This window comes from Dromiciops gliroides, chromosome 6 (genome assembly GCF_019393635.1).
Source record: "Dromiciops gliroides isolate mDroGli1 chromosome 6, mDroGli1.pri, whole genome shotgun sequence".
Taxonomy (NCBI): domain Eukaryota; kingdom Metazoa; phylum Chordata; class Mammalia; order Microbiotheria; family Microbiotheriidae; genus Dromiciops; species Dromiciops gliroides.
Window position 1 is genome coordinate 208,921,855 of NC_057866.1, and position 14,046 is coordinate 208,935,900.

The window sequence follows — 14,046 nt, forward strand, 5'->3', positions numbered from 1 at the left end:
AACCACAATGAGACAATATTCCAAAGTTAGGGGATACAGCCAAAGCAGTCCTTACAAGGAAATGCATATCCCTAAATACTTTCATTAAGAAAATAGAGAAAGATCAGATTAATGAATTGAGAATGTAAATAAAAATATTAGAAAAACATAAATTTTTTAAACCACAATTAAACATGAAGATAAAAATCCTTAGGATCAAAGAAGAAATTAACAAACAAAATTAAAAAGAAAAAACATTAACAATTAAACAAGGGGTTGGATTGGGGGGTTTTTTAGGGAAATTTCTGCTTCAGAGGAAGACATTAGAAAAAAACATAAAGGAACTTCCAAGTAAAAAAAGTTACAAAATCAAATGGATTCACAAGCCAATTCTACCAAATATTCAAAAAATGATTAATTACAATATTACATAAATTGTAAAATCACACACATATACACACAAAAGGAATTCCAACAAATTCCCTTTCAGATGCAAATATGATCATCACACATAAACCAGGGAGAATCAAAACAGAAAAAGAAAACTATATCTCTAATGAACATAGATAAAAAATATTTTAAATATTAATATTAGCTAAGAAGCTAAAACAACATATAACAAGGATTATACACTATGACTAGATTGGAATTACATGAGGAATTTAAGGTCAGATTTAATATTAGGAAAACTACAAACTCAATAAACAATATGAATCACAAAATGAAAAAAGATCTTATGATTTTTTCAATAGATGCATAAAAAGCTTTTGACAAAATACAACATCCACTTCTGTTCAACATGATTAGAAAACATGGGAATAAATGGACGTTTCCTTAAAATGATAATAGTACGTATCTCAAACTAAGAGCTACCATTGTTTATAATGGAAAGAAAGAAGAATCCTTTCCAATCAATTCTGGAGTGAAACAAGGATGTCCATTGTGACCTCTTCCATTTGACATAGTACTAGAAATTCTGGTCATGTGTAATGGCCTAAAATTCTAGCTATGATGTCTAAAATCTAATGAGTGGTCGCCTTAAATTAGAAGTTTTAGCAAGAGTTTAGACTTTTAAGTATTTATTAAAGTATATTAGGGGTTAGTAAAGAGAAACAAGTGGATCAATTATGAGATTTGCCTGCTCTCTCTCTCTCCCTCCTGCCTGTCTCTCCTGCCAAGCTCCCTCCCACCCCCCCACCCCAGGACATGAAAAGGCTTTACTCCTCCCAGAAGCCTCCTGTGTAACAGGAAACAGGGCTGTCCACACATACACAGCTCCAAGCTAATTTGTTGGTGGCTCTGATTGACAGAACCCATGAGCAAACATTACTTCCTGATGCCAAACTGACCTTCGAAACCCTAGAAAAGGTCACTCCCAGATGCTAAAGTCACATGGTTTCTAAGTCACATGCTTTATCCTCATGGCAGAACTTTCCTGCAATATCTTTCTCAACAGGTTGTTAGTGCTCTAAATCTCACACATAGCAAGAAGAAAAAGAAATTGAGGGAATAATCATAGGTTAAAATGAAACATAATTATTCCTTTTTGCAGATAAGATAGTATACTTAAAGAATCCTCAAAAGACAACTAAAAAAGTTAATTGAAACAAAAAATGTCGGCATTTGATAAATCTATACAAATCATCAGTATTTCAACATAATACCAATAAAACTCTTCAGTCAGAAATAGAAAGAGAAATTCTATTTAAAATTACTATAGAAGATATAAAATACTTGAGAGCCTACCAAAATACACTCAAAAACTATATAAATACAATTATAAATAACTGTTTACAGAAATACAGAGCTAAATAATTGGAAATATAGTAATTGCTCCCACATAAAACCAGTCAATAACAAAAAATGGCAATACTATCTAAATTAATTTACTTATTCAATGTTGTATCAATTAAACTACCAAAGAACTAGGAAAAAATATGGAAATTGATATGAAAGTAAAATAGTCAAGAATGTCAAGGGTTATAATAAAAAATAAATGAGAACAAAGGGGGCCTTGCAGTGGCAGACCTCAAATTATACTAGAAAGAAGTACTTCTTTTTTTTGGTGAGGCCATTGGGGTTAAGTAACTTGCCCAGGGTCACACAGCTAGTAAGTGTCAAGTGTCTGAGGCTGAATTTGAACTCAGGAACTCCTGAATCCAGGGCCGGTGCTTTATCCACTTTGACACCTAGCTGCCCCAAAGAAGTACTTTTGTTTTTGTTTTTGTTTTTTTGTTTTGTGGGGCAATGAGGGTTAAGTGACTTGCCCAGGGTCACACAGCCAGTGTCAAGTGTCTGAGGCTGGATTTGAACTCAGGTCCTCCTGAATCCAAGGCCAGTGCTTTATCCACTGTGCCACCTAGCTGCCCCCAAAGAAGTACTTTTAAAAAACAATTTGGTTAAAACATAAAGAGATCCATCAGTGGAACAGATTAGATATATAGACAACATAAGGAAGCAAATATATCTTATGCCCTAGTATTCCATGAACAAAAAGACCTCAGCCACTGAGATAAGGACTTATTATTTGACAAAAACTGCTGGGAAAATTGGGCAGCAATATGGAAGAAATTAGATTTACACCAACACTTCACATCTTTTAGCTCTAAATGAGTACCTGACCAAGATATAAAAGGCCATATCAAAATCAAATTAGAAAAACAGGGTAAAAAATTACCCATCAGATGTATGGGTAAGAAAAAAGGTTTTATGACCAAACAAGGAAAACAGAATCACAAGAGCTAAAATGGATAATTTAAATTACAGGAAATGAAAAAGGTTTTGTACAAACAAAGCTAATATTAAAAGAGAAATGATTAACTGGGGTAAGTTTTTGCAGCAATTTTCTCTGATAAAGGTATCACTTCAGATATACACATAGATAGATAGAAAGATAGAGATGATAGATAGAAAGATAAATGGATGATAGAACACGGTGTTTATCTATATACCCATGCATATGTAATTGAAATGTATATATGGAACTGATTCAAATTTATAAGAAAAAGAGCCATTCTCCAATGGATAAATGGTCTATGGAGATGAACAGGCAATTGTCATAGGGGAGAAAAATCCATGCTACTAATGTTCCAAATCAGTACTAATTAGATATATGCAAATTAAAACAATTCAAAACCCTAAGAGTAGCAAAGAGGAAAACAAAAATGATAAATTTTGGACAGGGCCAATGTGGAAACAGGTACATTGATATACTGTTGGAAGATCTGAATGGCACAGCCGTTCTAGAAAACAATGTAGAATTATGCTCAAAAAGTTACTCAACAGTGCATACTCTTTGACCCAGTTATATCACAGTCAAGCCTATACCCCCCAAAAAAAGATCAAAGAAAGAGGAAAAGGTCTTTATGTGCAAAAATATTTATAGCATCTTTTTTGTGGTGGCAAAAAAACATCTGGAAACTAAAGAAATGACCATCAGTTGAGGACTGGTTAAACAAGTTGAAACAAAAAGCCGTGAAAAGACTTGTATGAACTGATACAGAGTGAGGAAAGCAAACCAGAACAATTGATACTTTACCATAAAATTGAATAATTCTGAGGACTTTTACAACTTGATGAAGAATGAAATGAACATAAGCAGAACAATTTATACAATGACATTTTAAAAAGCAAACAACTTTGAGAGCTGTAAGAACTATGATCAATAGACTGATAGTTCATGATTCTAGAGGACTGATGATCCACAACAGAGAGGTGGTAGATTTAGGGTCTCTAACACACACACACACACACACACACACACACACACACACAATTTATAAATATAATTTATAAATATATATTTAAAATATATACAGCTATTGAGATAATTGTTGTGCTTGACTATGAATATTTGTTACAAAGAATTTGGTTTTCCTTTTTTTAAAATAAAGTGCACCATGGAAGGGAGAGTAAATAGATATCTGTTCATTTTTTTAAAATAGAGAAATGGGAAGATCCTATAGATGTGTATTTCAAGCATTCTCAGATGAGACCACTGAATTATTAATTTTACTTAGCTATTTCACTGTTATAAGACCTCTCACAAGGTGGAATTAATCTATAAATGTTGGTAAATATAAAAACAAAACCAATTAATAAAAAAAAGTTTGACTCCAATTACAATGCAGAATATAAAAAGTTGGGACTGAAAGGAATCTTAGAGCATGGTATGTCAGAGGTAAAAGGAGACTTGGAATACAGCAGAATGGCAGAATTTAAAGGGACTTCAGAATGTCAGAGATTGAATGAAAATAATTTAGATCATAGAAAGTTTAAAAAAAATGTTCAAGTTACCTTATGAAATATAGAGTGTTGGAGCTGGAAGAGATCGGAGAACAGAACTTTAGAGTGAGATGGGAATTTATGAGTTGATGATGATGATGGTGGCAGTGGTGGTGGTGATGAAGAAGAAGATAGCTTGAATTTATTAAGATTAAGATTTGCAAAGCACTTTACAAATATTATCTCATTTTGTGCTCACAAAAACTCTCAGCAGCATGTGCTATTATTATTCTCATTTTAGAGATGAGAAAACGGAGATACACAAAGGTTAAGTACTTTGTCTGGAGTCACAGAGCTACCTGAAAGAGATTTAGAACAATAAATGCTCAAATATAGAATGTAGATGTTAGAGCTAGAAAGGAGTTTAGAAATTATCTTATCTACCCTCTCATTAAAAATAATTTAAAAGAAAAAAGAAATTTGATCTCTACATCTTTTCTCTGCATCTGAATTCAGGTGTGAACTTAAGGACACAGACAATGAATCCAGTCTCTTCCACCTTTATCTGTAGTCTGCCACAGCTTCAACATTTAGAAATGGAAGGGAATTTAGACAATGAACTATTTAGGCATCAAGAAAAGTACCACACAAAGTTGTTACCTTTAACCTGCCTCCCAATTTTGTCCAAGTCATAATAAACACCACGACTTTCCTAACTTAATAAAGCTTACGAATAATCTCTTAAGTCAGGTGAACCATTACCACTTTGTAAAAGCAGCCCATCCAAAGGGTTTTGGGAACAAGGCTGCTCCAAATCATCATAATTCTCCTCTTCATATTAATGCTAACTCATTTATGTACTCATTTCTCTCTCCAAAGACTTTCCTCACAACTACTTTGTGAAAGATGTCCTGAAAGTAACATTCTGTTTTTATAGGTGAAAAGATCATGAGAGCTAGAACTTGAACCCAGGTCCAGGCCTCCTCACTTCGTACTCCCTTGGGGAACCCTTTTCCCATTGGTGAGTTTCTCTAGGAACCTACATTTGACTTTAATATCCAAGGCAGCTTCCTTGTCAGCCCCCTTTACATGATGGATTCTTCCATTAGAATGTGCTTTCATTTTTATTGTACTCATATCCTCAGAATTAAGCACAGTGCTTAGTAGATAGCAAATACTGTATAAATACTTATTGACTTAATTGGACTATTGACCTACAGCCTACTAGTTTTTCCACAAAACCAAGCTGCTTTAATAATTTCCCCTTGGGGGGCAGCTAGGTGGCCCAGTGGATAGAGCATGGGCCCTGAATTCAGGAGGACCTGAGTTCAAATCTGGCCTCAGACACTTAACAATTACTAGCTGTGTGACCCTGGGCAAGTCACTTAGCCCCAATTGCCTCACAAAAAAAAAAAAAAAAGAGTGTAAAGGGCTCCTTGAAAACCACTGAAATACTGCATTTCTTTTATATGCCCCATAGGCCTAGGAGAATGCTTGGTACTTGGTACGCTTGGCTTTAAAAAAAAAAAGGCAACTGTCGATTTCATTTCATTGAATTATTATTTAATTTTCTGTATAAGTACAATGCAGTGCCAACACACTGTGAGAATTTGATAAATAGTAGTTATTGTAACTATTAATAATAGTGATATTTATAAAGTACTTTGAAGTTTACAATGTTGAGATTCTGTACATTACCTCATTTGAGTCTCACTTCAATCCTATGAGGTAAATTCTTCAAGGTACTATAATCCCCATTTTTCAGGTAAGAAAACTGAGGCTCAAAGAGATTAAAAGTGACTTCCTGGAGGTCATGCAGCTGGTAAATATCAGAGGCTGGATTTAAAACGTGGTCTGCCTGACTCCAAGTCTAGCACTATATCCACTATGAAAGCAGAGTTGACATCTTCCACATAATCATAACCAAACTTTTTTTTTTTTCTGAGCCAAACATGTCTCACCATTGAGACAGGTGTAGTAAAAAATCAGCTGCAATGGGAGAATTTTAACTGTCCATTCTTTCCATTGACAGATCATGCTGGAAAGCACACAGGACCTGAGAAACTGATGTAGACAATGAGGCTCCTGGCTCAACCTTTAATTTTCTTTTTTTTTTTTCTGGTAGACAATGAATGCACAAAGCCTATAAAAAGGGAGTTTGAGGCTAAAACAAAGCAACAACAATTACAAAATAGCTCTCTTCACAAAGAGCCAGTCTCACAAAACAAATTCCTTCCTGTTGATCCTTCTCAAAGGAAGAGCTGAAATAACCCTCTCTACCACAACAGTATTTTCTTTGCAAGGCAGGTTGAGCCAACATTATCAAAACTGGTTAGTGATGTTTACATATCAATTATTTAAATGAGCAAAGGTTACAAAGTGAGAAAAGGATCAACTTCTGCTTTGGTTTGACAGTGTAGACATAACCAGGGACAGACAAATGTAGATGATACAGTTTTAGGAATGGAAACTTCATGAGGGAACACCTCATCTAGCTCCTTTATTTTGTAAATAAGGAAACTAAAATGCAGAGAAGCTATATAATTTCACTACTGTCACAAGCTAGTTATTGCAAGAGCAGCGCTAGAACCCAAGTACCCATACTCCCAGATCGATGTTCTTCCCCCTTTTAAATAGTGCCCACAGTAACTTCACCAAGTCTGTTCAGCAGGCTTTGTAAAATGTCAAGTTCAAATGAGCCTGATTAATAATAATAAGGCAATGATACTGATGATGAGGATGATGGGACCCTCCCCTGTCCCCCAGGTCCTATGCAAGAAACCTAAACAAAGGCAGAGATGAATGGCATTTTTATTTTAACATGAGAAAATAAAAACAGTGCTGTATTTCATAATTAAATATTTCCCTTGATACATTTACATAAAACAGTTCATGTTTAATTCTTTACTGTCTAAATTTACTCATAAGGAACAAAATTCTTCCAAACTTATTTTTGGTGTTATGGCCAGGGGAAAAAAGTATTTAATCCAGAGCAACATTTCTTTTTCTGTGGTCTACAAATACCTGGATTTGTTACTTTAAGGATAGCTGATAGAATTCTTTAAAAAGTAAAAGAATTTAAACAATTGCTTCCTTTAAATAAGAAACCAAACCCAGTGGGCAGTAAGAAAAAATAAATGCAAAACAAATGCTGAGCTCTCCAAAACTGAGAAAGTTAGTTTATATTAATCTGTAATTAGTGGTAATGCTTTATAATATTTACCAACTAAACCAAGCAGTTCAGATGACAGAGCAAGGAAAAATGGGGACAGTTTTTATGATGACTTCATTGTTCAGGAACCAGAAATCTGTAGGCTTGGTGCAAATTGCTGTCATTTCAATGTGACAACTCAATTTTCTGCCACGGTTTGCCTCAGGTGTACCTGGATGATCATGTTGGCATTTCTAAAGTTAGCCCTGAAGTATCGAATGATCTCTTTATTGCTTCTGAGCCTAAGAATGAAAACCAAAATCCAATTTTCTTCTAATATAAAAGTTCTTATCATAGCAACACAAATCACAGCAATTATATATTACATAATGCTACATTTATGGGGCAGCTAGGTGGTGCAGTGGATAAAGCACTGGCCCTAGATTCAGGAGGACCTGAGTTCAAATCCAACCTCAGACACTTGACTAGCTTCTGACCCTGGGCAAGTCACTTAACCCTCATTTGCCCCACCAAAAAAAAAAAAAAAAAGGAAAGGAAAACATAATGCTATATCTAGGGCTCCCCTTGCACTCAACTTCTTGCACAACAAACCAAGCTATAAGTTATAATCATTCACTGGTCTTTGCCATTGAAATCAATAGCTGGTTTTCTCCCTAAGATTATCAGTTTAAGTTGTAAAGATTTAACCTCTTAGAAAAGGTACAAAGGTAAATTAAAAATTAAATGTGAACATATCCAGTTTGGAAACGAATGTAGCCCTCAATGGAACATAAATGTATTTTAAGAAAACTTTCATGGAAATGAATTGTAGGAGACTCGACATGGTTTAGATGGCTAAATGTTTATTAAAACTTAGCCAACTTTAATGCCTGTGTCTCCAAAAACATTAGCTCTCACATATATCTCAAACAGGCAGTTTTTCCCTCTCCCTTCATGACTTTACAAGAAACTAGGTTCATAATCATTGATTGGTCCATGTTTGTTAAATGCATGAAGTACATGAAAAGATACCATTTTTAATTGGACAGTTCACATTTTTTTTCCATGTCAATCACACACTTTATTTAGCTCAACCAAGAGTTGGAATAATTTTCAAAATTGAAGAGATCAGTCTCCAAACAAAGGGCTCACAATAAAAAGCACCCAATTAAATAACATACACACTTTCAGGCAGTTAGTAGAATGTTGGTAGGGAAGAGCAAACAAATCAAATATGAAATAGCCTAGCTTCTTATCAAATATCTTTATGTAGGACCTGTGAATTTTAAACTAGGATTCTGTCCTAGAATAACAATAATAATCAGAAGATAGAATATTAAAGATACTTTTCTAGCTCTCAACATTTGAATGAATTCAGAAATTGGATAGTTTATGCCCCACCCCACCCTTTTTTTGTGTGTGGATATGGAATTTCATCCCTGTGAGAATTCTAATGTGGAAATTCCTTCCATCAGTGTGAATCTATAATTTAACAGTCCCAGAGAGTTGCCTGGGGAACTGGGAGGATAATTGACTTGTCTATGGTATACATCAGAGGTAGCACTTGAACCCAGGTGTTCCTGACCCAGAGGCCAACCTTCCAACCACACCAGAATCCCTCCCTATGCTTTATGTTGACTATCAAATGAAAAGTATTTCAAGGGGGCAGCTAGGTGGCGCAGTGGATAAAGCACCGGCCTTGGATTCAGGTAGTACCTCAGTTCAAATCCGGTCTCAGATACTTGACACTTACTAACTCCGTGACCCTGGGCAAATTACTTAAACCCCCACTGCCCTAAGCAAAAAAAAAAAAAAAAAGAGAGAGAGAGAAAAAAATTTTTTAAACTATTTCATATGTCCAGTGGAATGCAAGGTCCTTGAGGGGAGGAATCATTTCCTTTTTTTTGTCCTCTGTAATGCCTTGCACCTAGTAGACTTTAGAAAAATTAAAAAGTTTGCTGAATTGACTTGTCTATTGGAGCAACATTCTTTGCTATTTGTTACAGCTTTCTCCCATTTGGGGGAATGGTCTCAGACCAGCCATAGAATCCTTTTATTCTCTGGATTTGGCCAAATGGTCCATCCCTCCCTTGACATCTGACCCCTGCCTTTTCCCTCCCCTCACCCTTTGACCTCTGCTTTTTTGAATGTCTTTACCAGGTCCACACTCTGAGGGCAGGGGTGTACTTTCCACTTGTATTTGTACCCCAAGACCTCAGCACAGTGCCTGGGACATGGTGCTTAATAAATGCAAGTCGACTGAATGATGAATTATCATTACTCATACAAATTAAACCTCTATCATCCCTGGAAGCCTGTTGCAGTATGAAAGAATCTAAATTCTTTGAAAGCGGGGAATTTCATTTATTGTATTTTTATCTCCAGCAGCCAACACGTGAATGTTTGCTTTTTTTTTTTTCTTAAAGTTGGTTGGGTTTTTTTGTTTTGTTTTGTGCATGAGTATCCCCAGCGGGTACCTGATCAAAATAGGTATTTTTAAAATGCTTATTGATTCACTGATAATAGATATAACAATAAATCTGGAGTCAGAAGACCTTTATATTCAGCATAGGATTAAAAAGCACTGTCCTTGTTCTGGAATTCTGGATCTTACTTCCTTTCTGTCGTTGTATAAAATCCCTAAATCCTCTGTTTTATCACCAGCAAAAAAAAAAAAAATCTTTAACCTTTTGGTGTGTCATGGAGTTCTTTTGACAATATGGTAGAGCCTTTCTCAGAATAAAGCTTTTACAAAACTGGAGGAAATACTAAAAATTCAGTCAGAGGTTAGTGAAATTAAAGGTGTAACTTCTTCCTATCCTGGATCTCCCAAGGGGAAGGGTGACCTAAGAACCCCAGGAGAAGAATCCCCTGGACGAAATTATCTCAGGTCACTTCGAATTCGAAAATCCTATGATTTTCCAAGGTCATAGGATTCCTTTTTTTTTTTTAAGTTGACAGTGATTATTAACAAAGCATTAGACCAGTAGGTTCCGAGGAAAATTAATGGATAACTGAAAGCCTGACCACAACCTTACTAATTCCTGAAAATCAACAACAGGAAATCCAGCTGTCCTCCACCCTGGCTCGCCATTCATCAAAAGCACATCCAATCTGATCGGCACTTACAGAAGGAAGAGGCAGCCAGCCAATGCCTGAGCCACTCTTAATTAGGCTAGAAATGCCATTGCTTTCCTATACCCATGGAGCTTCATTTAAGCACGGGAAATTCTTCTTCCCCCCTCCCCACCTCCAGCAGCCCTAGGGCCGCCCCGGGGAGGAGGAAGAGCTGAGCACACAGGGTTAAATTTGGAGAAAGGCTCTCTCTTCTCATGCTGGAACTAGGGCAGGGGCAGCGGGCTGGGCAGTGCCCCCTACCCCCCCACCCAAGCAAGCTCCAGTCTGGCCGCCAGGTGTCCCATGCCTGGGGGCAGCTGATGAACACCCTGCTCCCTCGCCGAGCTCGGCCGGCTCCTCTGGCCCGGCCTCGGCGCTGGCCCGCCATTGGCCCTAGGGGCCGTCACTCCGAGCCGGCTGGGAGTGAGCGGGCCCAGGAGCAGCTCCCCGGCAAGCCGGGGAGAAGCGGCGGCGGTTCTGGGGTAACCAGCGCGTCTCCCCGCGCGTGTGCGGGGCCAATGTCATGTCCCCCGCACCCGCGTCCCTGGGGCAGCCGGGGCCTGTCCCTGCTGCGGTTCCTGGGCACCGGGCTGGCTGCGCCCCACGCGCGCGGCCGGGCCTAGCCCCAGGCGCACCTCGCCTCCCCTGCGTCCCGGGGGCCTGCAGGCCGAGCCCCCCCCCACCCCCCTCGCCGCTCAGGCACTCGAACCGGGTCCAGGCTGACCCCCGAGCCCGAGGGCAGGGCCTGGGGGGAAGGACGCGGTGTCCTCTCCCCGGGAGCCGGGAGAGCAGAGGCCCAGCACGAGCCCCTCCGGCGGGCTCGTCCTCTCCCTGCCTGGCTCGCAGCGGTGCCCAGGCCTGGGGAGGGCGCCCGGAGCCTCCGGGGCAGCCCCGACAGATGTGATCATCGGCATGGCCCCGGTCCAAGGCCACAACCCCACGGCGGGGACGACAGGCTGGGACGCGCGGCTCAACCTCCGTGTCCAAGGAGTCACCTCTCGGCGTCTACAAATCCAAAAGTGAAATTAAACCAACACCACCACCTCCAACCTCCTCCTCTTTTTCCTCCTCCTCCTCCGCTTCCTCCACCAAGCAGCCCAGAGAGCGACTGCAGTGGCAGCAGCTTCCCCTAAACTGCAGAGGATCCACCTTCGAGACGATTATTCCGGGGCCAGGGCATCTCCTGCCAGGAGAACATTGTGTCAACCTCCTCCCCCGCCCCATAAACACACACAGAGGACACAGAGACCCACGGATATGTCTTCATAGGCATACCCCCTGCGAGAACCCCCCAAACACACCAGCACACATAGAGAGACAACCCCTCGCAAAGAGACACAACCATTATTTGGAAAATAAATAAATAATTGTTACCTCTCTCACACTGTGTGCTTGCTTGTTCAACGCTACCCGTGTAATTCCTGCACGGTTAAAGTGTTGCTAGGGTTGTGTAAAAATGGAAAATGAAAACCCGTCAGTGGAAATAATCGCAGGAGCAAAACTAAAAGTTACTCCCTCGGCTTGCCTGAGAACAGTCCAGATCGAAAGCAAAACAAGGAGAGGAAACTGCAAAGAGCAGAGGCTGGAAATCCCCCTCTTCCCTCCTCCTTCCTCCTCTCTCCTCTCTCCGCCCTCCTCCCTCCGCCCTTCCTCCTCGGCCCTGTTTGTTTCGCCTTGTGCAATCGGGTAGGTGGGGAGAAGGGGGTTGGGACGGGGGAGGGGAGGAGGAAGAGGGTGGAAGTCAGTCGGCGCTGGGAGAGGTGCGGAAGTTTGCCATCGCCTCTCATTGGCCCACAGGGCTGCTTTCATCATTTCTCAGAAAAGTCAATTTCATTTTCACTTCCTTCCAACCTGCAACTGTTCGTGGGTCGGCTTTGCCTTTGCACGGTGCGCGCGCGAGCACACATACACACACACACACACACACACACACACGCGAGGGGGAGGGAACTCAAGAGGTTTCCATTCAGGCCACAGTCAAGAAGCAGTGACAGAAACTACCCGGCACCTCCCTCCCTAGCTGAAGTGACAAGGTTTGAGAAGAGGGTAATTTGGGGGAGAGGGCGATCTGGGTGGGGCTTAGGGGAGACTAAGGGCTATTGTATCTGGTGAGAATATTTGGGGTTTGATTTCTGTTTAAAAAGAGTAGGTACTTTAGTATTTGGTGGATGGTTACTCCAACCGTGGAGAACAGTAGCAGTTCCAGGCTTGCTTTTCCTGTGGATTCTAATCCATCTTTTCCCATAAACCCTTCCTGGGATTCTTCCTACTGAATGGTTCCTTTCGTATCTCCTGGGGTACCAGTCTACCTACCATTTGAGCTGTGCATTTCTTTTCTCTCATGCTTGCTACTGACCAGTGAATACACCTACTTTCCCATGTGGATATGTCTTTTTTTAGCGTCTTTTAAACTATTTCTGGCAGCAAATCGCCTTTTATATCTAGTTATTAGGTTATGTAAACATTTTGTTGCTGTTTTCAGTCTGACTCTTCATGACCCCATTTGGAGTTTTCTTGGCAAAGATACTGGAGTAGTTTGCCATTTCCTTCTTCAGCTCATTTTACAGATGAGGAAACTGAGGTAAACAGGGTGAAGTGACTTGCCTGGGGTCACACAACTAGTAAGCGTCTGAAGCCAGATTTGAACTCTGGAAGATGGCTCTTTCTGACTCCAAACCCGGCACTCTATGCACTGCACCATCTAGCACCTTCTTTCCCTTGCCTTTTCACTTACTGATTCTTCAATGCTCAAGGCACTCCTTTGTGGTTTGCAGTCTTAAAGCAACTCCTGAAGGATTTTGGCGTGGAGATAATGGGCTTTTTGTAGCACCGAGTAGTTTGGAATCAATGAAAGCACTTTGCAATTCAAGGGGGCAGCCCTGAGCACGACTAACGTCAGAGGATCTTGTTTCACATCCTGTGTTGCTAGCTACCTGTGTGAATTTGGGCAAATCCCTTAAGCTCCCTGAGACTCAATTTCTTCATCTGTAAAGTGATGGGATTGGCCTCTGGGGACACTTCACACTCGTGTTCCATAGCTCTAAGATCTCCTTTACCCACATTGTTCTCAGCTTAACTCAATGTCCAACCAACCATAGGAGCTGTCCAAGATCTATTCTGAAAGCTAGGTGGCACTATGCAGAGAGCACTGGGCTTGGAGTCAGGAAGACCCGAGTTCAAATTCTGCCTTAGACACTACTTGTATGAACCTTGGACAAGTCATTTAATATCTCAGCATCCCAGTTTCTTCCTCTGTAAAATGGAGATAATAGCACCTATCTCACAGGTTGTTGTGAGCATAAAATAACATGTAAAGCACTTTGCAATACTTAAGGTACTATATAAATGCTAGCTATTATCATTATTATTTTTACCCAGTAATGGAGTTATATGATGAACTACTGAACTAGCTACAAGTCATAGTTTGGGCAGTTTTTTCTACCATCTGTTCCCCTAGTGTGGATGGTAAGACCATTTCTTTTCACTATCCTGTTAATTTTACTGACAGGCTTTGTAATGTTCCAGAACTCAATGCAATTTGCAGTGCAAATAGGAGGATTTGAACAACCTCACTA

The 14,046-nt window shown here is 39.9% G+C and overlaps 1 protein-coding gene across 4 annotated transcripts in view; it reads right to left on the reverse strand.

The window, feature by feature from the left end:
• Positions 1–12,093, reverse strand: part of IRF2 (interferon regulatory factor 2) — a 149,751-nt gene extending 137,658 nt beyond the window's left edge. For 3 of the 4 annotated variants that reach the window (XM_043971937.1, XM_043971938.1, XM_043971939.1), the window contains exon 1: positions 11,846–12,092. The gene's annotated coding sequence lies outside the window, so the exon portion shown is untranslated. Of the gene's footprint in view, positions 1–11,845 lie in introns of all 4 variants that reach the window. The other variant, XM_043971940.1, reaches the window with a different exon arrangement.
• Between the last annotated feature and the right edge of the window lie 1,953 nt (positions 12,094–14,046).